At 44.3% G+C, this 25,503-nt stretch overlaps 1 long non-coding RNA gene across 2 annotated transcripts in view; it reads right to left on the reverse strand.

Annotated features, from left to right (window-relative positions):
- LOC137749618 (uncharacterized) overlaps positions 1 to 25,503 on the reverse strand; it is a 238,153-nt gene that overhangs the window by 25,094 nt on the left and 187,556 nt on the right. Inside the window, exons 3-5 of one of the 2 annotated variants that reach the window (XR_011070233.1) lie at positions 12,785 to 12,894; positions 7,937 to 8,027; positions 5,172 to 5,440 (exon numbers count right to left, since the gene is read on the reverse strand). This is a non-coding gene — a long non-coding RNA (uncharacterized lncRNA). Of the gene's footprint in view, positions 1 to 5,171; positions 5,441 to 7,936; positions 8,028 to 8,860; positions 9,835 to 12,784; positions 12,895 to 25,503 lie in introns of those variants that run through there. The other variant, XR_011070234.1, reaches the window with a different exon arrangement.

The following is a 25,503-nucleotide window of genomic DNA, read 5'->3' on the forward strand; positions in this document are numbered from 1 at the left end:
GCAGACGGTGACAGAGCACATGGGCTTTGATATCTACTGGCTCTTCAGTTACGTCCTTAGTTGGCAACTTCTTAGCTCTGTGGCCTTACGCTCACTTCTTAAGCTCTCTGAGCCTCTATTTCCTCATTCACTAAATGAGTGAAAATGTTAGTCCCCATCTCCAGAAGCTGAGTAAGCACTAAAGAGTTAACCACTCCCATCTGTGTAAATGGCACAAGCCAGCACCTCGGAGTCTTTCTGGACATTCCTCCTCCCCTCTCCTCACATCCACCAACTCATCAAGTCCTGTGCATCTTCCTTTTTTGAGATCTCCCCATTCCACTCATACCTCCCCATTTCTTCTCCTGCCACACCTCGCAGGCTACTTGTACCTTGCTGGTAAGTTGCTGGGGTCGTCTCTTCATTGGTCTCCCAATTGTGGCTGATCTACTCCAACCATTCAGAACTCTGGAACTAGAGCAATCTGCTAAAATGCAGTCACACTCTTCCCCCTCTCTACCCCTTGGCTGTAGCTTCAACTTGGCAGTGGCTTCCACTGCATTTACCCTTCGTGTGTCCTTCACAGTCTCCAAGCTTCCTCTCTACCACTCACCACACACCCACCTTGTTCATTATTTTCCAGCCACACTGGTCTGCTCTCAGTTTCTCCAATTTTCCATGTTCTATCTTCCCTCAGGGGCTGTGCATGTGCTATTGTCTCTACTTGAAGTGTTCTGATCCTACTTCTCCCCTCGTTTTCTCCTGCTCATCCTCCAAGCCTCAGCTTACGTGTCCTTTTCCTGTGCACTTTCCTCTAAACCCCCAGGCTAATTAATCGGATCTCCAGGAAGTGCAATTCATCCATCAGAACCCTCGCCCGAGCACAGACATTTATTTATATCACTGTTCAGCTCATGCCTGTTCCCACACTAGTCCACCCTCCCGTAAGGGTAGAGGCAGTGCTTGTTTTGCACATGACGTTATTCACAGACTCTATCACAGCTCCTGGTTGTGGGGAGTATTTGATGAATTTGGCTGAATAGTTGAATAACTAAATAACTGATCAATGGACAGAGCTGAGTACAACGCCTGGCACATTGGAAGAAACCTTCTCTGCCTGCGATGGATTATTATTATGGTTGTTGGTTGGGGTGAAAAAAAAGATGGTGAACAGAGACAGAAGATGGGAACTTCAGTTCAGCCCTGCACATTGTAGCAGAGCTGCCAGAGCCCCGCCCTTATCCTTGGGGCCCTCACCTCTACACGCAAGACTCTCTGCCTGAGCAGTCTCTTGTTTGTATGTTTTGTTTCTGGCTGCAGGAACCTTTTCTACGATCATTGAGGAAAAGCCAGAGGTGCCGGAGAGCTAACACCCCTGGAAGCAGCCTTCAGCAACCGATGACCAGGGGTTTGCAGGGCGATGCTGCAGCGTCCTCTGCCCTAGGTTGGTAACGCTCATGTTCCACACTGCTACTCGGCATTCCCCAGTGGGGCTAAGCTCTACTTGCTCACCTCGTTGAACACTCCATCCTTTTTGCTTCCTCCCCTTCCCTATAGCACTTCCTTACTTCCCTACTGGTGCTTCCTGGGATCATCTCACAAGTGAACCACTTGCACTTGACTTTGTCTGGACTCATACTCTGAGGAGCCCGTATAATGCAGTTTCACGGTGAGGAAGACAAACTTTAAATCCATCGTGACTGGGTTAACAATACCTACGCTTACTCTTAGCACGTTTTACCTTGTAGGGCACAGCTGAGGTCCTGGAAGAGGCCCTGTAATCCTTGTTTGGGCTTCAGACCCAGATCTGAGGGGCAACATGTGCCTTCTGAAGATGCCCTTGCAAGAGGATCTACAGAGTCTGGCTCCAATTCCCCAAGTGCCAGGTGCAGCCCCCCGACAAAGCTGAAACCCTGGTTTTGAGGGGTGTAGAGTCAGTGACAACAGACTATAAAATCTAGGAAGATAGAAGGGAGTTTGCAGAACTGTCCAGCTCAGTTCCAATCTATCTCAGAGTTCCCTACCTTCATTCCACTCCCAACACATCATGTGAAAAACAGGCATTTACCGTGATTTGGTGATTCTCAGGTGAATGACTTGTCGGCATGCACACAAACCCTGGTGGAAAGAAAGGGCGGAGCCTGTTGGATATCGGGGAGAGGATGGGACATGGACACTTGAAAAACTCTGTACCCCATTCTGTTGCCTTTCTGCTGACAACACATTTACATTACCGTCCTGTCCCACAGGACCGCTTGGATTTATGATCTTTGCTGTGGCTTAGCTCAAATAGAAACCCTCAGTGAAAGCTTCCCTGACCACTGAGGCTGAATAAATCACTGCCTCCTCTTGGTCCTCATAGCAATACATAAGCTACTGTGCAAGATTCTGCTAGCATCCATTCCCCACTGCATTAGAATGAAGTGGGCACACCTCTCTCGCCCCTTCAGGTCTTTCATATTCACCCCTATCTTCTTTTTCCCTTTTGAGGTGAAATTCACCTAACATCAAACTAACCGTGTTAAAGCGAGCATTTCAGTTGCACGTGGTACATTCACAATGATGTGTAATCAGCTAGTTCCAAAGCATTTTCATCACCCTCAAAGAAAACCCCATACCCACTAGGCAGTTACTCCCAACTTGCTTTCTGTCTCTCTGTATTCTTAGCACTAAGCATGTAGTTAGCATTTGATACATTCTTTTTGGGGGAATGAATGATAATTTACTGTGATAAGAGGCAAGGGGTAGAGCTGCAGCATCTTCAAATCCAAGCACAGGTGGTTGAAAGGATCACTCTGGATCCAGACTGCCTGAATTTGGACACCAGGTTTACATCTGCATGACTCAGCAAGATAGCTAAACTTTTGTGCCTCAGTTTCCTTGTCTATAAGATGAGAACAAAAATAGAATCTACCTTGAGGAGATGTTATGTCAATTAAATGAATCAGTATGTATAAAACACTCAGAGCAGTACCTGGCATGTAGAAAACCAGATTAATGTGTGTTAAATAACAACTGACACCCTACACTATTGCTGTTGGAGTAATAGCCTCTGAGTTCATCTTCCAAGAGAGAGTTAAAACAGAAATCTACACCTAGAAAACTGCCATGCTGACATGTGACGGCTCTCCATGAAAAGGATGTTCATGCTGCGTTTGCTCTTAAGTAACTGTCCGTCTTCTTATCCCACTCCTGCCACCCTGACCACTCCACCCCACCGCCCTCCCCCACCCCAACACCCAGACTTCTGCCCTAGTCTCAGTTGTGTGTATTAATGCGACCAGCATGCAAGTTCCAGGAGGGTAGGGACCATGTCTGTTTTGTGCATCTCTGTTTTCCCTACACCTAGCACATAATCAACACTCAGTGACTGACCGTTGAATAAATTAATTAATTAATGTATACAAGGATCTATCCTTCCAACCATAAAATTTCAGAATATATTACCATCTCTGCCTCCTCAGCTGCTCCTCCTGCTTCAAAAAGGAACTTGTCAGAGCATAAAAGCTCATGCAAGGTGTACTCCTCCCTCAGCTTCCTGTCTGTACCTGTTCACGCCTCCTCTTTCCACCTCTGTCCTTGGTGGGGGAGGGAGGAGAGTGACAGGGGATAAGGGTTACTGATCCCTCGTGTCCCTTTGCCTCTAAGCTGGTCCCCACACAGCTTTATGTTCTAGCTGGGCCTCAGCCTTGATGTAAAACTCTCCAGTTCCATATAAATAATGGTTGTAATTAATAATAAATGAAGAGCCTGGGGGATTGCAGAGCAGAATTTAGTGGCTGGAGATATTACACAGCTGTATTCGGTGCCAATAGGAGTCATGGATATGGAAAAAAAACGGTGGAGCTACCATCTCAGATCCAGGACACTGCTAAGAGGCACCAGGCAACTGGCAGCTCTCAGCCTTGTAGAAAATCGCAGTTGTAATCACAGTTTCCTGGGTGTAAAGGAGAGGAGGGTATTTTTATCTTTTTGGTCTTTCTTCCTCCAAATCAGGGTTACATTCCCCCAAAGTCCAAGCAATTTATTTGGGGAAAGGCAGAAATCTGAACATGAAAGCAAGGCTGGGGAAAGGATTTGGGTACATGGAAGGAAAATGAAATAAGAGCGCTGTGTACTTTTACAAGAACCAATGGGACCAATGAGTCTTGAAGAGATGATGAAGACTGACTTCTACAGAAAGCAAACAAAAATGGACCATAGGATGCACGGTTGGGGTAAAAACCTCTTAGCTCAGATGTTCTCACTGAGTGCAGTGGGTGAGCTTCTTCATTACATCCGGTCCTTCCAGGCAACACACGTCTACATTTCCCAGTCCAGTTCCTCCACTTTCTCCCAAATCTTGATTTCCTGAGATGGAAGTCAACAGCTGCAAACATTTTCAAGGTCACTGGCTGATCAACTGCCCATAGCCACAAAGAGGCAGGAGGTAGAACAATGCCAGGTTGCTGACAGGATTCCAAGACAACACATGTGATGGGCTGAGCCTAGTGGCTGACACATAGCAAGCACCTAATGAGTGAAAGCCGTCATTGTGGTGTTCCAGGCTCAGGGCTGCCTGATACCTGTACATTGTCCCATTTTCTCTACGTGAAACACACTTGAGATTCAGAACTCTGCTCAAAAGCAGCTCATAGCACTGTAGAAAATTGCATTTGTAACCACACATTTTTTCTGAGTGCAAAGGAGAATATTGTTCTTCAAGTACCATTGTACTTAATTTATAGAAGCTGAACTGAGGCTTTAAGATGTTAGGTAACTTGGCCAAAACTCCAGCTTGTAAATGACAGAACTGTGATTTGAACACAGATCTGTCATTTCCAAAGTCCCTGAACAACAGCCTCCCCTGTCCTGGACCTCCAGGTTAACATCTCTGTGTGAAAAGAAAAGGGAGAGTGGTCACTAGGAACCTTAGGGGCTCACCAAGTCAAAACTTACCAGACTAGGGACTTCCCTGGTGGTCCAGTGACAAGGAATCCACCTTCCAATGCAGGGGACGTGGGTTCGATCCCTGGTCAGGGAACTAAGATCCCACATGCCGTGGGGCAACTAAGCCTGCGCACCACAACTACTGAGCCTACGCACCACAACAAAAGATCCCTCATGCTGCAATGAAGATCCCGCGTGCCGCAACTAAGAACCGACATAGGCATAAATAAATAAATAAATAAAATATTAAAAGAAAAACTTACCCGACTAAACACAACTCCTTCTGGACGCGATGGATGAGGGAGACACCCTGGACATACACAGATCATATAAGACGCTGGATAAGGAACTGTAGTGACTGTGTGGCCAAGATGAAGAGATCCGAAGTAGATATTGGTACAGATGACTAGAAATATTGGGTGCAGGCTTTGAGGAGGCTTCACGCATCCATCCCGAGCAAGGAAAATGTCTAAGTTTTTATTCATCCCATGCATAGTTACAGTTGGTGAAATGGCAGGGTGCTGTGGAGGCACTAAAAGAGATGCCAAAATACAGGCATTGTCTTAGGTCAGACCCCCTAGAAGCAGAGCCTGAGAAAAAGACTTGGGGGCATTTAATTTTTTGAGGACATTCTCTTAGGAGAAGACTGCCAAGGAGTAAGAGAAGCAGGATAGGAAAAGAAATAAGATCGGATGTAGTCTCAAAGAACATTTAGCCTTGGCCTGATCCACAGGAACATTCTGGAACCTAAATTATATTGGCAAGCTGTCCTCACCTTGAGTCATGGGGCTGGATTTTGCACTCTGCATAAGTCCATCATGTCTCTGGGTTTCCCCTCCCAGGGTGGGGCATCCCATCAACAGAGGGCAGTTCTCCGGAGAAGGGAGCAGCTCTGGGCCGTTAGCAGCCAATGCTCACAGCAGCTGGGGAATGGTTGCATGGCAGACACCAAAACAGTCTACTACAGACATTTTCCCTATAGGAAATGCCATGACAGTGAGAGGAAATCTCAGTAGAGAGACCCAGCCAGGCACTGAGTGGGGTTCAGAACAGGCCAAAAGAGCAGGTATGATTAAGAGACTGATGAGAAGTGATTCTGAACATGAGAATGGTACGGTGGGTAGGATTATTGCTTTCAATTCTTCACTCCCTCCCAGTTATAGAATTAAATGTCCCTGCCATTGCCATGGCTTCATGGTGGACTGAGGGCACTTCTTCACCCCTTGTTTTGGGCCTGATTTGCTTTGGTCAATGAAATATTAATGAACACCATTTGCACAGAAGCCCTGAACATGCCTCCCGCATGTGAACCTCCATGGAAAGGGCATAACCTCAGCGGCTACTGGTCAAGGAGAAACGTAGGGAGTAGACATCAACCCAACTGGAACCTTGAGCCACATCCAGCTGAGACACAGCTGACCCACAGACCACAAGCAAGAGGATAAATGTTGTTGTAAACCCACTGGTTGGTAGGCAGCAGGATCTAATTGACTAGAGGGAAAGATTTTAATGGTTCACTCTTACAATTGTAAGTGGAACTAGAATTTTATTAGGGCACCTGTACTAAAAACACAATTTTAAATGGTAAACAGAGCTCAAGTTTCTCCACCTCCTGATATGCCATCTCCTCTCATTGGATTTTGTCTAGTCCACCTTTTCCTGGCCTAGAAAAATATCCCAATGACTTCATTTATCAGATGGGGAGACTGAGGCAACAGAGTGAATGACTTTGGGGACAGTCCTCACCCAGCAGAGAATGGGGGCAGGTGGATGGATGCCCAGCCTTCCTCCCCACCGCAGTGTTGACTCTGAGGTTGACTGCTCACCAGGTGCCCCCAGGGGCAACACTCAGTAACACTCTCTCTCTTGCCTTCTTTCTTCCTTGCTTCACTCTCCTCACCTCCTCACAGAGCTTTGTGGGACTGTCTCCCAAATAAACTCTCTACTCCCAAGCCCTTGTCTCAGGATCTGCTTCTGGGGAAAACCCAAACTAAGGCTCTGTGCCACTTCTTCCCAATGCTGTTTGAAATGGCAAAGGGGAAAAATGAATATTAATAATGGTTTGACTAGAGAAACAGAACTACGAGTGATATACAATGAGGGTTTATTATGGGGATTAGACCTCAAGGCAGTCTCTTAAACTATTATACTATTTTGGCCTTCTGCTTCAAAAGTTCTAAAATTTGATAAACTCCTCCAAATAAAAGGTCTGAATAATTTTCTTGACGTGCCACACATTTCTCTACAGGGGGCCATTCAGTGGAGTGAGCAAAATGTATATTGAGTAACCATTGGTCAAAATAGTTGAAGTACTTTGTTGACCTGAAATGTTAGTTGACACGCTTGGACCGTCTCTGGTAGGAGTGAGCTTCACCCGTGAAGGTAAAGGTCACCATCCCTGGCTGCTGAATCGGAAGTTCAATGGACCATGGTTGTTTGCCACCATTACAGCATCACTGCCTCAAAATTGTTTTCCAGAGTGTGCTTCAAAGGAGGCATAGAACTTATACCTAAGGAATGAATGCCCTGTCCAACCAGCTTTGGTATTGTTGCTTTTCCTAGCACAGAACATTGAGAAAATTAGCACATGTGGAAATCATGTATGTATTCAGTTTGTTCCCATTCTAACTTGACTCATGTTTGAAGAATGTGACATTGGATTATAGGAAATTAAAACTGGGCAAAGGAGAAATATTTCCCTATTGACCGTACACATGCATATATTCACGTACACACACACACACACACACACACACACAAAGCCCTAAAGTGCAGGATCCAACTTCAGAGTGATAAATATATTCCATCCAGTCAATGAAAGGATCAAAGGAGAAATGAGAGAGAGAGAGAGAAGGTGAGAAAATGTAGTACAAAAAAGGCCAATTAAAAAAAAATAGAACATGTCTACAGAGGTAATATGATTTCAAGTAAATCATCTTTACTAATTTTTTAAGAGCTAGATTCTTAAAAGAAAATATACAATTTAACTGGGCAGATACGTATATGTCTACTGAGACTTTGAATATACCTTATGTAATCAGCAAAACTTCTTCTCCTTCCTGTATCCACGTTGTTGCTCTCCTTTGACGCTGACTCTGACCTTGGCCGTGTGACTTGCTCTGGTCAATGGGACAAAAGCAAAGGTGACAAGAGCAGAGACAAGAGAAGTGTTTGCACACCGAGCCTTTCCTCTCTCGCTGTTCTTGGAAATCTGCTGTCACTACGTGAAGGAGCTGGGCTAGTGTGCTGGCTGCTGAGAACCCTGCAACCCAATCAATCCCTCCACCTCAGTCAACAACCAGCCAACTCCAGAAGCAGCGCCGCCGACATGATGCGACACTGAGCACAGATCTGCGAGTAAGCCCAGACAAGGCCAGCACAACAGCGCCGCCGAGCCTAGCTCACATCGTCAATTCACAGAAGCACAAGCTAAGTCAATGGCTATTATTTTAAGCTCCTAAGGTGGAGCTTAAGTTTTAAGGTGGTTTGCTATGCAAACCTAACTGGTACGCTTGACATTATGACATGAAGTACAGCAGAAGGAAGTATAAGACAAGGTCCCTGCCAATAGGGACCCACAATCTAGCTGGGAACCAAAGAATGTAGAATAAAATAGCCAGGTAGTGAGGCAGCATGCTGTCAGCATTATGTTCTGGCTTAATAAATTATAGAAGAGGTGCTAATTAGGAGGTACAAGCAGGAAGTGAGAAAGAAGTAAAAGGTGTGAGCTAATAATGTGTCTTTAGAGAAGGCAAGGTAGGACAGCCTGAATTCGTACAATCCAGGGAGGTACTTGGTGGGGGGACATGGGAAAGGAACACATGCAGGGAGTAGGGTAGCAGGAGGGTTTGGGGTCTTCTTGGCAGAAACTAACATCAAAACAGAAGGCAATAGGCAACTGCTTAAAATTCAGAAATAATTTAATTCTCAGTAAGTCCAATAATGTGCTTACCTTAGAGGCTGTACTGGGACGTTAATGAGGACGATGAACTGTCTTGGATATCTAGGGTTCCATCTGCCCAACCCTTCTCTTCAGAGCCCCGTGATCCCCATGGCAACTCTGGGCCGTCATGTTATTACTCTGGGTCTTTGCTTGGCCCAACGAATCCTCCCAGAGGGAGAAAAGGGAGGGATTGTTAAGTCCCTCTGTGAAGTTGTTAAATACAAAGCTTGGGAGATGCCATCAGCCATGCTTTCCTTCTCACGGGAGAGAAATGAAACTATCACAGAGAAACAAGACATGAAAGTCAAGCACAGACCGAGCACCATTCAGGGCTCCCGAGCCGTGGGTTCACCCTGTGGAGGGAAGCAAAAGTTTTCCTGGACCCTTGTAGGGTGCCTGACCAGGTCTGAAAAGTAGACTGCCAGAGACAGATGAACAGGAGAAAAGGATACACATTTCGTTAAGTTTTACCTGCCATGGGCGCCTTCATAAGGAAAGAAGACCCAAAGAAACAGAACTGGGTATTTTTATGCTGGGTTTGAGGAAGAGCAGACAGTCGTGGAGGAACATGACAGGTTAAGGGGTAGGAGGAAGGCTAGTAAACAGGGGAGACTTAGCATGTCCTGTTTGCTTAGATTCTTCTTGGTGTCCCTTTGTCTTGGGAGACAAAGATTCTCTTTCCTGTGGGTATAAGGAGGGCATCCATCACATGAGGATTTTATGACTTTTTTCAGGGGAGAAGGTAGTTCTGCTGTTTTCTCAGACTCCTTTAGCTTAAAATTTTCAACACGCCAAGGTGCCGTATTTGGGGGTAGATGATCCTGAACCCCATCACTGGTCACTGTCCTTCCCAGCGTTTGGTTGTACAACCCACTTGGATCTGGCTTAGGCTGGGTCTGCAACCAAAGTAACACACTGTGAAAACTGAGGTGCGTAATTAACACGTAGATCAAGATTTCCCCAAATAGAACCTGGGCTCTTTGCCCTCTTTCACGGACCTATCTGAGGGAGACTCAAACAAACAAAAAATGCTACTGGGATGGGGATTTTTTTAATCGAAGTAAAGAAAGAGCATCGATTATGGTTCTGGGGAGACCAGAGAGAAGGAGAAAGATGCTCTTTGCGTGGAAAAGATGAAGACACACCCTCAGGAAGAGGGGAAGAGTGACTGGAGAACTGGAGAGAGAAAACCCTCGCACCTGTCTTCCCACAAATCCTGTGTGTATACAAATGGAGCCAATCCCCGGTCCCCTAGTATTGTCACTTTGAGAAAATCCAGGATCTGTTAGGAGAGAGGAGAGGGGAAGGGACAGCGGGAGACAGCAGTGGCATCCTGAAAAGACAGGAATTCTGTTTCCCACACAGCTCAGGGAGCCCAGCAAGGAGAGCATTTCTGTCCACCTTGGTGGACTTCAGATGTGGTTAGGGTCAGCGTCCTCATCTGTAAAATAGGTACGATAATCACCCGTAGCTCAAGGGCAGCCATCAGTGTTACACGAGATAACCCACGAGAACGCTGGAATGGTGCCTGGCACTCAGCACACACTCAGGACGTGTGAGTTATTCCGAAGAACTATTCAACAGTGAAAAGCCTGTGGCCTCAAAAGCTCACATGACTGATCTATAAAGCAGAATATCAGGAAGAAAACAATTGTAGTAGAGGTGAGTCTTCTGAATAAGTGTTAGCCCACTACCACCTCGAAGGCATGGCCTCCAAGACCCGGGAGCAGAGCTGGGAGTCTGCATAGTTCTCACTGATCCCTGCTATCTTCCAGATCCTCCAAAGGACAAAGAACGCAGACTCCAGGGAAGCTGTCCCACAGTCAGGGTGTGGTTGTCTGGAGGGGGCATCGTACGTAATAAGCAATTCTGTAGTTTCATAGAGTCCCTTTGGGTGTGCCCCAAAGCCCGCCTGGCCCACCAGGCCACTGGCTCATTCATGGGGCATCTTTGTCATGCAAATGAGATCTCCAGCCAAGCACATTTTGGAAATGTTGGTAGAGAGAGACAATTGCTCATCTTTCTTTAGTGGCTGCACAAAGCGGTAAACACAGGAAAGATCAGCTTCCTTGGAATTCAGGCATAAAGGCAGCAGAGATAAAAGGCAAAGAGATTCTCTCTGTCAACTCTAGCTTTCTTCTGCTGTAGACTGTGGGGAGGAAGGACTGGACAGGGAGTTTCCATAAAGCACAGTGAAGCTAACAGAGCAAATAATGGAGACGAGGGTACTGCCTGCTCCCCTTCTGGGATGGTTAATTTTCTCGTCAGCCTGACTGGCCACCGGGTACCCAGAGAGCTGGTTAAACGTTAATTCTGGGTGTGTCTATGAGGGTGTTTCCGGAAGAGATTAGCATTTGAATTGGTAGCTTGAGTAAAGCAGATGCACCTCCCACCCCCCAGTCGGGGTGGGCATCATCCGATCGGTTGAGGGCCTGAATAGAACAGAAAGGGGGAGGAAGGTTGAATTCTCCTGCTTCCTGCCCTCTTGGTTCCCAGGTCTTTAGGCTCAGACTCAAACCTACACCATCAGGTCTGCAGCTCTCAAGCCTCAGAACTACTACCGTCTTTCCTGGGTCTCCACCTTGCGTAGGGCAGACCTTGGGACTTCTCAGCCTCCAGGATTGTGTGCACCAGTACCTTATAATAATTCTCTTCTATCATATTAATTCTATTTCTCCAATACGCTTTCCTTCCCTCCCAGCACGTATTTCCAGGTGCAGAGACTAGAATGAGGAGGGAAAATCACGTGCTCCCTGTCCTGTGGAGCAAGCAGCAGCTGCTTGGCCAGTTGGCTGGTGGCAGCGAGTCTCGAGGGCAGAAGATTTGTGGTCAGGTGACATCTGTGATGTATGCAGCGAGAAGGACCTGCTCCTCCGAGGGTGCGTCTATGTCAAAAGTACCAAGAATAGGATGGCTTCTTCTTCACAAGACAAAGTCACTCCAGGGTCTTATCTCCGTAGTTTGTGTTGAGTAGCATTCCCGACCTGTGAGAGGGCTCACACAGCTCTGGGAATGAACTTCGGGTCCCTGTTTAGCTCTCGGGCCCCACCTGACCTCTGTTCTAGTGCTCTAGCCCCTCTGGCCTTCTGGGATGCCGTAACCCTACCCCCTCCTTGGAGCCTTCGCCTCACTGCCGTTTCTGCTCCGTTGACCCAACGCCCCTCTGCTGGCACCTCCCAGCTGATCAGGCCACGACTAGTTCATGCTCCTCCCCGAGTTCAGTGCAAACATGCCCCACAGAGAAATCACCACTAACCTCTCCTATTAATGTCCAGTTTAATTTCTTCATAATGGTTATCACTTCATGGCACTATCAGTCTCTGAAACTCTCTTTTTTATGTTTACTTGTTTACCAGTTGCTTTTCTTCTTTAAAGGGGCGGCATAGCCCGATGGTTGAGTTTGGACTCTACAACTAGACCCCCGGTTCTAATTCCAGCCCTGCCACTTTCTAGCTGCGGGATCCTGGGCACGTTGCTCTACCTCTCTGTGCCCCTCTGTAAGAAGGGTGTGTTGGGCTTCCCTGGTGGTGCAGTGGTTGAGAATCTGCCTGCCAATGCAGGGGACACGGGTTCGAGCCCTGGTCTGGGAGGATCCCACATGCCGCGGAGCGACTAGGCCCGTGAGCCACAACTACTGAGCCTGCGCGTCTGGAGCCTGTGCTGCGCAGCAAGAGAGGCCCTGATAGTAAGAGGCCCGCGCACCGCAATGAAGAGTGGCCCCCGCTTGCCGCAACTAGAGAAAGCCCTCGCACAGAAACGAAGACCCAACACGGCTAAAAATAAATAAATAAATAAATTTTTTTAAAAAAAGGGAAGGGAGAGAGTAAAAAAATTAAAAAAAAAAAAAAAAAAGAAGGGTGTGTAGTAGCACCTATCTCGGGGGGGTGGGGGTGTCCCATGGGGGATGGGGGGAGGTCGGATGACGTTACTCACCTGGTGGCTGCTTGCTGTAAGCGCTGCTCCGCATCGCCCACTGGTACGTGTGTTTCATGACAGGAGGGTTGCCCTGTCTCACCTCTTTACTCTGCGCATCTGCAAAGTGCCTGGAACATAGTAGGTGCACAATAAATGTCTGTTGAATAATGAATGGGTATCACTGATTCAAACTAATAGGGTCACAACCAATCAGCCAGTCTTTCAGGTATGCATGAAAGTTTTGTCAGGCTAGCCTTTCCTGGGAAATGTATTGTTCAGTAATAATAAATAAACAAATGTTTTATTCCATAAAAATGCATTAAAATTGCTAAATGAATCTAAAGAAAACAGAATCATTCTAGAGAATAAAAATGTAAAGGTAAACCTAATGTCATACAAGTATTTTGAAGAAAGCATCTTCTGTCCTTGCTAGCATAGGTTTAGCCCGAGCTTATAATTTCCTTGAAGGTAGTGGATGTTATATTTCTCTTCAACCTCAAGGGTTCTGTTTTCCTAAATGTATGTTGAGGAACCTCAGACTTTATGGGAGAAGTCTATTTGTGAACTTGTGCAAGTTCTTTCACTTGATATTTTTTCCATTCACTATAGTCAAGTAGAGCATAAAATACTTAATGAGAAAATATACTAATGATATTTTACACATTTTTGTGTTAACCCGACTCCCATGGAATTGACACACTGACATTTTGTCCATTTGTGTATCCGTCTAACTCTTATGAATTTGTTCTGTTCCTTTAGCTCCAGCACCAGGAAATCTGCCAAGTTCCTTACATAACTTAACTAATTAAACTTCATGGGACTCTATAGGAGGTAGTATAAAAATCCTGTTTTATAATCAAGAAATTAAGAATCAGAGAGGTGAAGTGACTTGCCAAACATCACACAGCTATGAAGTGGCACAGCAGAGATCTGAATACAGTCCTTTAAACTGTAAACCCCATGCTGTTAACCACTACCTTAAAGGGTTACCCTGAGCAGAGGAGGGCAGGAGAGCTAAGCTTTGTGGTCATCCTACCAGGGCCCTTGATGCCTCCAGACCTGAAATCCCACCTGACCTTCGGTTTGAAGGTCCCCCTTTTCAGCCCTCTATCTGTTACCCTGAGCTGGCCTCCAAGGGAAGCTTCCTAAAACAGTGCCAGCATCTGCCGCCCTTAATGGGACTTCCCAACCAACCACTACCGTCTATTGATTCCAGAGTTGGCGGGAATTCTCAGGTAGGTGCTTCATCTCCCATCCCGTTACAATGATATCTGTCCAGCACCAGCATTTCAAAATGGCACCATTTTTAAAGTTCATGGCCCCTTGTTAATTAATTCAGATATGTACTCTTTTTCAAATAAAATCTTCCTTTCTGGCCTGGAATTACTTTCACACTCACCGTCATAAACTGGCAGGTTCTTTAACTCTTATCTGTAATGTCTTCATCTAAAAGATTTTTTACCACAAATTTGTACAACTAAAAAAAATAAATCCTACGCTTTTAAACATAATGCGTGGGGTTTTTTGGGTTTTTTTTTTAAACATAACGTATTTTATGGCACCTCCTCTCTCAAGATAGTTATGTGATTATTTTCTTAAGGGAAAGTAACATGGATTGCTTTTAAAGGAAACTCACGATTTCCAACCAGGTCAGGACTTAGAATGCCAAGCTGAAGACAGGGGCTAGGAAGCTGTGGCTTGGCACTAAATACAAACCCTATTCCACAAAGAACTCGTGCATTTCTGTAAAATGGGACCGATGATACCCAACTCCTAAGAATACAGCAAGAATTAAAGGAGATAATACCTGTAAAGCATTTAACTCACTGTCTGGCACATGGTTAAGTGACCCACCTAAACTTCCATTCAGTAGTTCAAGAGTTCCTTGGAGGGAATGCAAGATACACTTGCCTTGTTTTTAATTCTATTCAACAGAGAAAGCACAAAGACAGTTCCTAAAGCCCCATGGCATGTAAGTTTCCAAACCCTCATTGGATGTTTATATTCAGTTCTGCTTTTAAGACTTCCCTTAGGCCGTTCTCAGTTCTGAATCTGTACAAACCTCACAAGTTCTCACAGATAGGAATGGTCCCTACAGCTGCAGCATCAAAGCATTTATCTGGCCAAACACAGGCACAGTTCTGCAGGTATCCCCACTCCGGAAGCCTGAATGGAGGTGTTTACTAAGTGGGGAGGGGTTGTGGATGGACCCGCATCACTTGACAGCAGTGTTTTAATACTGCTCCGCTTCTGTACACGTTGGCCAAAGCATCGTTCAGTACTGTAAAGCCAACAGCCTGTACTTTTCCATTTAATTTGATTAGATTATTTCTAAAGAGAGTTTCCACACTCTTTGAAACCCACGTTTCCATTTTAAGCCACTGAAGTTCATTCCAGTAAGGGCTCGGTGGCCTCTTTAGTTCAGAACAGGGAAGGAAAGGGTGTAGGTTTGGTACCCATATTTATTTAAGATGCCCATCCCTTACTGGGGGGTAGACTTAATGCAGCCACATTCCTCATCCCACCCTTCTTCCTTGGCACTGCTTTTTTCTCCTCTCTGCCTCTTGTGTTATGCAGCCTTTTGAATAAATACCCATTCCGAAAAGCATCTTGACATGTTGTTTCCAATTAGTTTCCTCTGTAGATTTGGCTCCAACGCCAGCACCTGCAGAGGTGGCCGGTAACATCTACAAGGTTGTTTTTACATAACTGCACGGCAGAAGGATAAAGCCTGTGCGTACAAGCTAAAGTGGTTTGGAAACCGATTTGAGAAACAAATATCCCAGGAAGTGATTAATAATTTAAACCCTGACCCAAGCTCAAAACAAATGTGGGATGACAGAGAAAAATGAGCCTTCTGCAGTGCCGTGTTGGGAGGAGGATGTGAGTGCCCAGTGAACGGGTGGGTGGCTCACGGCCAGAAGCCCTCAGTCTGTTGGTCTTGCCTGTCATTCAAAGTCAGCTTCCCTCCATGACACATCTGTAGAAGGGAACTGAAGGACACTAAAGAAAATACCTTGGGGCTTCCCTGGTGGTGCAGTGGTTAAGAATCCACCTGCCAATGCAGGGGACACAGGATAGATCCCTGGCCCGGGAAGATCCCACATGCCATGGAGCAGCTAAGCCTGTGCACCACAACTACTGAGCCCACGTGCCACAGCTACTGAATCCCGCACGCCTAGAGCCCGTGCTCTGCAACAAGAGAAGCCACCGCAATGAGAAAACCATGCACCACAACGAAGAGTAGCCCCTGCTCGCCGCAACTAGAGAAAGCCCGCACATAGCAACAAAGACCTAACACAGCCAATAAATAAATTAATTAATTAATTTAAAAAAAAAAAGAAAAAGAAAATACCTTGGATTCAGGCCAACTCATTCAAAACCAAAGCCAAAGTGAAGAGGTTCCTCTGGCTACCTGTTTCCCATAGATTTTTTTTTTTTTTTTTGGCTGTGTTGGGTCTTAGTTGCGGCATGCAGGATCTTTCATTGCGGTGTGCGGGCTTCTCTCTAGTTGTGGCATGCAGGCTCCAGAGCACATGGGTTCTGTAGTTGTGGTGTGCGGGCTCTCTAGTTGTGTCATGCAAGCTCAGTAGTTGCGGCACGTGGGCTTAGTTGCGCTGTGGCATGTGGGATCTTAGTTCCCCAACCAGGGATCGAACCAGCGTCCTCTGCATTGCAAGATGGATTCTTAACCACTGGAGCACCAGGGAAGTCCCGCCCACAGATTTTAATCCAGTCACTTTGGCATTTGGTATCTGCAGCTTTCAATTGCCTTAAATCAGTGATTCTTCATCTTTTTGCACCATGATCCCTCTGGCTGTCTGAGCGAGTCAGTGGGCTGCTTCTCAGGATAATATTTTAAATCATAAAATACAGTACACAGGGTTTCAAAGGAAAAGAATTATTTTAAATACCTTTGTCAAAATGTTCGAAAAACAAATTTTGATAGAGTAATATATGTGGTTCTTTATTTGTTCTTCAGTTCCCAAATGTAATTCTTTCTAAACTTTTCTTTTGAAATAACTTTAGACTTACAGAATGTTGCAAAAATAGTAGAGTGCGTTCAATACACACTTCACTCAGAGTCCCCCAATGTTCACATCTTAGATAACCTTGGTACATCTATCAAAACTAAGAAATTAACATTGGTGCAGTTCTCTGAACTTAACTGTGTACTGTATTTGGATTTCACTGGTTTTTCCATCAATGTCCTTTTACTGTTCCAGGATCCAATCCAGGGTCCCACATTGTATGGAGCTGTTGTGTCTCCCTAGTCTTTTGTGACCTTGACACTTTTGAAGAATACTTTAGTTATTTTTAGAATGTCCCTTAATTCGGGTTTTTCTGGTGTTTCTTATGATTAGATTGTGATTACGCATTTCTTACAAGAATGTGTTTTCTTATGAATACATTTAATAACCCGCTACCTTAATAAATGCAGCAAATAACTATCTATTTAATGCATTCAATAGTTAACTACCTTAATACATAACTATCCTAATTTTGAAGTGGCGAAGGGCATAAATGATATTTTGTGAGCTGCAACAACTAAAATGTGGTATGAAAATATCTGTGACTTCTGTTAGTGACAAAATCACAAATACTGCTAATAGTGCTATGGATTGTTTCCAAGCTTTAAATTGGAGGGAAGTGATAAATATCAGTCAGGAAAATAAAGACTTTCTTCAATCCAAGTTCAAAGACCTCCCTGATTTCTATTTATGGATCTGGGGACCCCTGGTGAAGAACCCTGTCCAGAGCTACCGATATTCACAGATAATAGAGATGAATAAACCATATGCTAAAAGTTATTGCCACAATTGATCTCCCCATTTTTGCCTAGAGACTTTGGGAAAATGACCACAGCTGGATAGATGATCTTTCTTGGAATGCCTCCAAATCATTCAGGTATAAATCTACAACAGAGCAAGGAGACTAAAAGGTGACCCAACGGCTCTAAGGTACAAAGCCTTCAGTTCTTGGGGGAAGTCTGAGGGACAGACAGCTCTTTGTAAAAATACAAGGGACTCATGTGGCAATGGAACCAGTGACTGACCTGATTTTTTACTACTTTCATGGAATGTCCTCGTTTGTGTGTGTATGTGTATTTTTTTTCTTCATGCTACAACTCACATTTACAAACATATCTTCTATAAGTTTCCATCCTCATGACTTTGTTTCTATTTGGATAGGAAGTTTCGAAGCAATGGTTTCCTGACCCTGGTTTTGAGACAGCCAATGTCCAGTGTCAGACAGGTCTGGGTACCGAGTCCTTCAGTTACTAAGGCCTAGAAGGGTGAGGTTGGGGGGATGAGGCCTCCGACCCAACACTGGGCTGAAGTGGAACCTGCAACAGTTAGTAACAATGTCCTGAATGACTCCATCATCTCTGAGTAAGAGCGTCACATGCATTATTCCCCTTAATCCCCCACCAACCAGCTGAGGTAGACACCTCATTTTATAGACTAGGAATCAGCAGCACAGAGAACAGCGTCACAGAAAGCATCTTAGCCCAAATTCAACTTCACGTCTGACTCCAGAGCCCTCGTTTCTAACCGCTGCACTGTTCTGTGACGGGTGGACCTATTCCGGCCCTACCTGGGGCTTCCCTTGTCACAAATCTACAAAGATAGCCTTGTTAGGCAAGGTTTTATTTCTCAAAGGCCCGGCTTTTATGGAATATAGTCAAAGAGCAGGGCCCTGGATCGGTGGCAGTTCTAACAACCAAATCTTCGAGGTATCAGGCGTTGGCAAGAGGGTCAGACAGTTGTGTGAGGTCTAAACAGGGATAAACACCTGGGAGTCATGAGAGCAGCCTGGATTATGAGGAGGGACACACAGAAGACTAAATTCCAGTGCACAATTCCGTTCCTTATCACCCCCTTTCGTGTTTCCTGCTGAGTGTGGATCTCATTAACTTACACTGGCTCCCAGGTGTGTGTGTATCTGGACTTCTACTTGTAATTCCCATAGAGGACCAGGAGAACCTTGAAATTAATTGGCCAGACAATGGGCTGATGCTTCCGGTGAGACTAAAAGAAGAGCTAACAACTCCTATGATACAGATGAAACATAACAACTGTGCCTGCCTGGGTATCAAGCTCTTCTCTCATCACTGTTAATGATGGAACTCCCAAATTCTTTTTTTCTTTTTAATACAATTGACTTTTTTTTTTTTAAGGCTTTATTGAATTTGTTACAATATTGTTTCTGTTTTTTTATATTTTGGTTTCTTGGCCACGAGGTATGTGGGATCTTAGCTCCCTGACCAGGGACTGAACCCGTACCCCCTGCATTGGAAGGGGAAGTCTTAACCACTGGACTGCCAGGGAAGTCCCTAGAACTCCCAAATTCTTATCTCATAGCTGCCTACAACAGCTTATAGATCTGACCCTCAAATGTTTTATTCAGGCTACTCACTTTATTAGGACCCCACGTTTTCCTATTTATTGTATTTTCTTAATCTCTAGGAAACAAATTGCCCTAGTTTACAAAATAATTAGTAAGTTACTTTCAAAAGGAGTTTTTTTCACGTGCTTTGCAATATCATAGGAAAGTTGTGGGCCTTATTATCTGGCCTTCATCAACAGACCACTTTCAAGTGGAATGAAAATGGAAGGAAATTAGAATATATTTAAGAGACACTATTTCTTTAACTGGATGGATTCATAAAAATTCATAAATTTTGCAACTGTCAGTGAAAGAGACCTCATGGAGGGTCTTATAAAAATTTTAGTTAGGAATTTTCCCCTTTAGACCTCCATGGAAAGAGGGTTCCAGGATGAATTTGGGATATTGCCACTCAGTTGTAAAAATGCTTTATTTGGATTATAGCAAATAGCCCCCAGCCAGAGCACACTATTATCAAATTACTTCTCCAGCATGAAGGTCATCCATGACTTCTCCAGCATGAAGGTCATCCATGCCAATCATTTTCTAATTGGCAACTCAGTGCAAAGTTATACTGTGTTCAGAGTTCCTGGTTCTGAGGGTGTTGTTAGAGCCAAGGAGATGTGTTTTCAGGGAAAACAAAACCAGCCTGTTATAGCGAGTCTTTTAAATTTATAGTCATAATAACAATCACAGGCTGATCAAAGGCCATCTATGAGTGGAAGAGAAAGAGTTTGGAAAAGGCCATTTTGGTCCTATCACTCTACCTATTTTGCTCACACATTCAACAGATGCTTAGAAAGCACCTTCTCTGCCATAATACAGTGGTGAATGGTCCCATGTGGATGGGTCGGAACTCTGGGGCCTGGGTTTTGTGAGTGGGTCAGGAAGGTCGGCCTTCTGTCAGATGTCAGGCCTCAAAGGCTCTCTGTCCTGACCTTGACATCTGTGTGCACTGCATGTTTCTCTAGGGGTCCTCATTTGGGGCGCAGTCAGCTTCCACAGGGTACAGGCCTCTCCACTCAGCAGCCTCCCTCCTCATCAAGCATGCTTCCTTGTTACCTCTGGGTCAGATGTTGGTCTCCAGAGCAACAGTGATACTATATACAGAAGTTTTGGTTTTCTGACTTATTAATAACTCTTTATCCTTAACATCATCTACTTCTGCAATCCCAGGGAAATTTAGACTCAACACCTAAGAAAATTTGCTAACATGTTAACAGAAATTATCTCCGAGTAATAAGTTAGTGATGCTTTCTTGTTGTGCTTATCTGTATTTTTTCAAATTTTACATACTGAAGATTTATAACTTTCGTCATTAGAAAAAAATTAAAATCTTCAACAGTGACATTAAAAGCATCGAATGTAATGTGTTGATTCTCCACAGTTTCTCCAGGATATGTACTTTCAACCCAAGATGGTGGCATGGGCAAAGCAAATATGATTCTTCAGTGACTCTACTTTCTGTACCATGTACCCTTCAAAACAGGGTAAATCACACTATATTTTTTTCTTCAAGTTTTACTGAGTCATAATTCACACATAGCACTGTGTAAGTTTAAGGTGTATAGCACCTGATCTGACTTACATACATCACAAAATGATTACCAAAATAAGTCTAGTGAACATTCATCACCTCATATAGATAAAAAATTAAAGAAACAGAAAAAATATTTTTCCTTGTGATGAGAATGCTTAGGATTTAGTCCCTTAACAACTTTCATATACAACATACAGCAGTGTGAACTGTATTTGTCACACTGCACATTACACCCCAGTATTTATTTGTCCTATAACTGGAGGTTTGTACCTTTTGACCACCTTCATCCAGTTCCCCCATAGCCCCCACAAATCTGATCTCTTTTTCTATGACTTTGTTTTTGAAGTATAATCGACCTACAACACTGTTAGTTCCTGTTATACAACACAGTGACTTGATATCTCTATACATTTCAAATGTTCACCGGGTAAGTCTAGTTACCATATGTCACCATACAAAAGTGATACATAGTTACTGACTATACTTCCCACACTGTACATTTCATACCCATGACATTTATTTTGTAACTGGAAGTTTGTACCCTTAATCTCCCCTCACCTATTTCTTTCCTTCCTCCGCCCCTCTCCCCTCTGGCAACTACCTGTTTGTTCTCTGTATCTATGACTCTGTTTCTGTTTGATTGTGTTTGTTCATTTGTTTTGTTTTTTAGATTCCACATCCAAGTGAAATCATACAGTATTTGTCTCTCTCTGACTTGTTTCACTTAGCATAATACCCTCTAGGTCCATCTATGTTGTCACCAAGGACAGGATTTCATTCTTTTGGTGGCTGAGTAATATTCCTCTGTGTGTGTGTGGTACATTTATGTATGTATGTCGTTTAAGTGTTTCCTAATTCATTTTCTGTCTGGATTTTCAGCACTGGTGCTGACAGGCTGGTGGGTGGGCCGGTGCCTGCACTTACAAGCTAGAGGCAGGATTCCAAAATAGTGCTTGTCAGTACCAGTGTCCTTGTGGTAGAAAGAGCTCCCCCATGTGGCTGCCCCCAGCGTCTATGGCCCCAAGGGGAGCTCCAGTCCCCTCCGGCCCCTCCAGGAGGGTCTCTAAGATCAGCAGGTGAGTCTGACCCAGGCTCCTTTCACATTACTGCTTCTGCCCTGGGTCCCGGAGCTTGCAATATTTTGTGTGTGCCCTTTAAGGGTAGAGTCTATTACCCCCAGCCCTCTGGCTCTCCCAAAAGCAAGTCCCACTGGCCTTCATCGCCAAACGTTCTGGGGGCTCATCTTCCCCGCACAGGATGCCTGGACTGGGGAGATCAATGTGGGGCTCAGACCCCTCACTCCTGGGGAGAAACTCTGCATTTGTAATTATCCTCCCGTTTGTGGGCCGCCCACCTGGGGGTGTGAGTCTTGACTGTACCGTGACTCTATCCCTCCTACCTATCTTGTTGTGATTCCTTCTTTATATACTTAGTTGTAGAAGATCTTTTCCTCTAGTCTGCTGGCCTTTCTCCTCAATAGTTGCTATGTAAATATTTGTAATTTTGGTGTGCCCCTGGGAGGTGAGCTCAGGGTCTTCCTACTCTGCCCTCTTACAAGTCACACTGTTACCGAGTCCCAGCTCGCTCTGCTCGCGGCACGACTTTATTCGGAAAGCCGGCAGACGGAGAAGATGACAGACTAAAGTCTCAGAATAACCATCTTACCGGGGTTTGGATGCCAGTTTCTTTTATAGCACAGAGAGGGGGTGGAGATGAGGAAGTACAGTAAACAGGCCATAAGATTTGCAAATATCACCGGAATGGCCAGCCTCGGGGAGGGGATGTGTTAGTTTCTTCTTTCCTGCAGCCATCCACAGGTGGACAGGGTCGGGATGTTTCCCTAAACAAAGGCACTTTGGTTTAACATTCGGGCAGAGGGGCAGGGTTCCCCGAGGCAGGCCATTATGTGCAGACGGTATCCTTTTAGTGAACAAAAGCAGCGGAAAGCAAAGGGTAAAGTAAAAGAAACAGATCCAACATGTAGTCAGATTTGGCTCTTCCGTTACAACACTCTTTAACGTAAACATCAATGATTTATGTAGAGCTGTTATTTTATTCAGAAACGTGTTTGAGATTTTTGTATTCAGTTAACATTCTAGGACTTTGGGGAAAATGTTGTTTCAGAAGGTCTTGCCCTCTTTTTGTTGATTTTAAAATAAATCAATCTTCACAGGAGAACAATCTCCCTTTTTTCATAAAATGTTGGGGCTATTTGTTCCTTATTATTTAATTTCTTCCAACAAACACAATACAAGCTAGAGAAGTGACTGCAAACCCTTAGAAATTATTAGGTCCAAAGTATCTTTCATAACCACTGGTATGCTAAGGCATGCTAGTATACTGAAAGCCATCACCGGTATTGCCAAATTTTAAAATCGTAATTATTAGCAATGCCATTGGTGGAATGTTGAGCTGGATAAATTAACATTATTAACATTATAAAAATGTCTGGAACTGGAGAATGCTTATTATAATATTAATTTAAAAATCGAGACAAATCACGTGTCTTAATATTAAGTAAAAAATCAAGAATCAAATCACATGTATGGCAGAAAAAAGTCATCAAGACTATTAGTAAGCCAAGCCATTCCATAAAACCCACTAGGACAATCCATTTGATCATGCTTAATCCTCAAGTGTCTTCCATGAAGCAAGAGCCAAGGGAAGCAGTGTAGCTCCAACACCCTCAGTTTGTCTACACTGATTATGACTGAGTCATTGGGGGATGATAATAGCTAATATTTACTGTTACTTTTCCTTGGATCAAGTGCTGTTTTTAGCATTTTACATCCTTTAATTCTCACAGTCATCACCCCAACTATTACCGTTCCCATTTTACTATCAAGGAAACTAAAAGGCTAGGCTTCTTACCTAACCAGGCTTTCAACCCAGAGTCTGAACTTGGAGTCTACACCTTTAAACACTGTACTAATTTGCCTCCTCAAATCTGTGGGGTCTGTAAACTCTTGGATTTTACTTAGAACCCAAGTCCATTCCCCTCGTGATCTCCTTTTCCTACTGAGAAAACTACTCTCTCTTCTTCCTTGGCCTTCCCCCAGGTGGAACTTTCTAGAACACACATGCCTTTACCCCAATTACTGCTTACTTCAAATGCATGTGGCATTTCTCATTGTATTATTATTGTCCTAGAGGGGCCCATAACTGGGGCAAGAGGAGTTGCCCCTGCTGGGTTTCATCTTACCTAGACCTCTGCTTCATTTAGTTGAACTCCAAAATGAGTTACTGGCTCAATCCTTTCTAGTCTCAAAAATGTAAACATTGTGCAGTCTCTTCCTCCTTATGTTTCTCCTCATGTGTCACTTTCTTAACACACGTCATTTTCCTGTACCACCACACACAGAACATTTCCCCACATTCCCAAACCCGATTCAACCTACCACTTACGCTTTATACATGTGTTTTAACCAAATACAATACCCTCCTCTAATACAAGACATTTTACTTCCAATCATACTATCAAAGTCTATGGAAAACAAAAATGTTAGCAGTTTCCTCTCTTTAGGGTGGGTGAATTTATAAGTAATTTTTCCCCTTTTTTTCCCAAAAACTTATAAGTATTTTAAAGAAAATAAATAAATCATTTAGTTTAAAAAGGGAGATTCCCTTTTATTTCAAAACTAGGGAGCTCATAAGTGGTACTTAAAGGAGCCAATCAATGAGTAGTGTCATATTTTAAAGCCTGAATCAGGTTTACCTCTTTCTTTACGAAGCTCTCTAACTGCCAATTGTACAAAAGCTGACATGTGCCAGTGGGCCAGCCCCTGCTTATGGGTTATAAAACTATCCAGTCATATACAGTTCACATGATCCAATGGTAGTACAACTGACAAATGTACAAAGTGAATGTTATTTATGACAAATAATTCACAAATTTTATTTGGACCACAACTTCGGTAGCAATACCAAAGCTGCAACTTTGTAAATACAATGGCTTTCTTGGAGAATAAACATTCATACTCACTGCAAAGGATCTATGATGTCTGAAATAGACAAATTATCCTCTTGCATACAAAGCAGTCTTATGTTTTTCTTTAGAAAATAATTGGCATATTACAATTACAGCTCTGAGTCGATTTGATCATGCACGATTTGACATGCATGCAAGTGCAAGAGGATGCATCTGGCTTTATTAAGGGAATGCATATTGCAAGAGCTCTAGAGAGCACGGAAGCGAAAGTCTTTACTCTCCTTCCCTATAACCAGCTGCCTTGAACAAATGCTTACCTTTAATATAAGAAAACAATTCACAAGCCATTGGAAATATCTCCTCGGTTAAATTCCACACTTGATAGTCAACGATGGGGCCAAGAAAATGGACCATCAGGTCCCAATGTGCTGGGGACTTTACCAGGTCGAATGACAAAGTGTGTAAATACATGAGCTGGCCATGGGGTAATGAGCCATTGAGTCACCAAGCAGGGTTGCCCAAGAGTGGTTTCCATCTGGCACCTTAAAGAAAGCCAGGAACATCAGCCCCGCACAGCAGAAGAACAAGGGTGGGACTGGCTCTGCTTTGCTTGCCATCTGCAGATTTAATCCCAGTTGTGTTGGAAGAGTCTCTCCTCTTCTTGGCTTTCACATATCCCAAGAGTCACCTTTAATTAAGAATAACAACAAAATGGGCTTCCCTGGTGGTGCAGTGGTTGGGGGTCAGCCTGCTAATGCAGGGGACGCGGGTTCGAGCCCTGGTCTGGGAGGATCCCGCATGCCGTGGAGAAACTAGGCCCGTGAGCCACAGCTGCTGAGCCTGCGCGTCTGGGGCCTGTGCTCCGTAGCAAGAGAGGCC

The sequence above is a fragment of the Eschrichtius robustus genome, chromosome 16, assembly GCF_028021215.1.
Source record: "Eschrichtius robustus isolate mEscRob2 chromosome 16, mEscRob2.pri, whole genome shotgun sequence".
NCBI classification, from domain to species: domain Eukaryota; kingdom Metazoa; phylum Chordata; class Mammalia; order Artiodactyla; family Eschrichtiidae; genus Eschrichtius; species Eschrichtius robustus.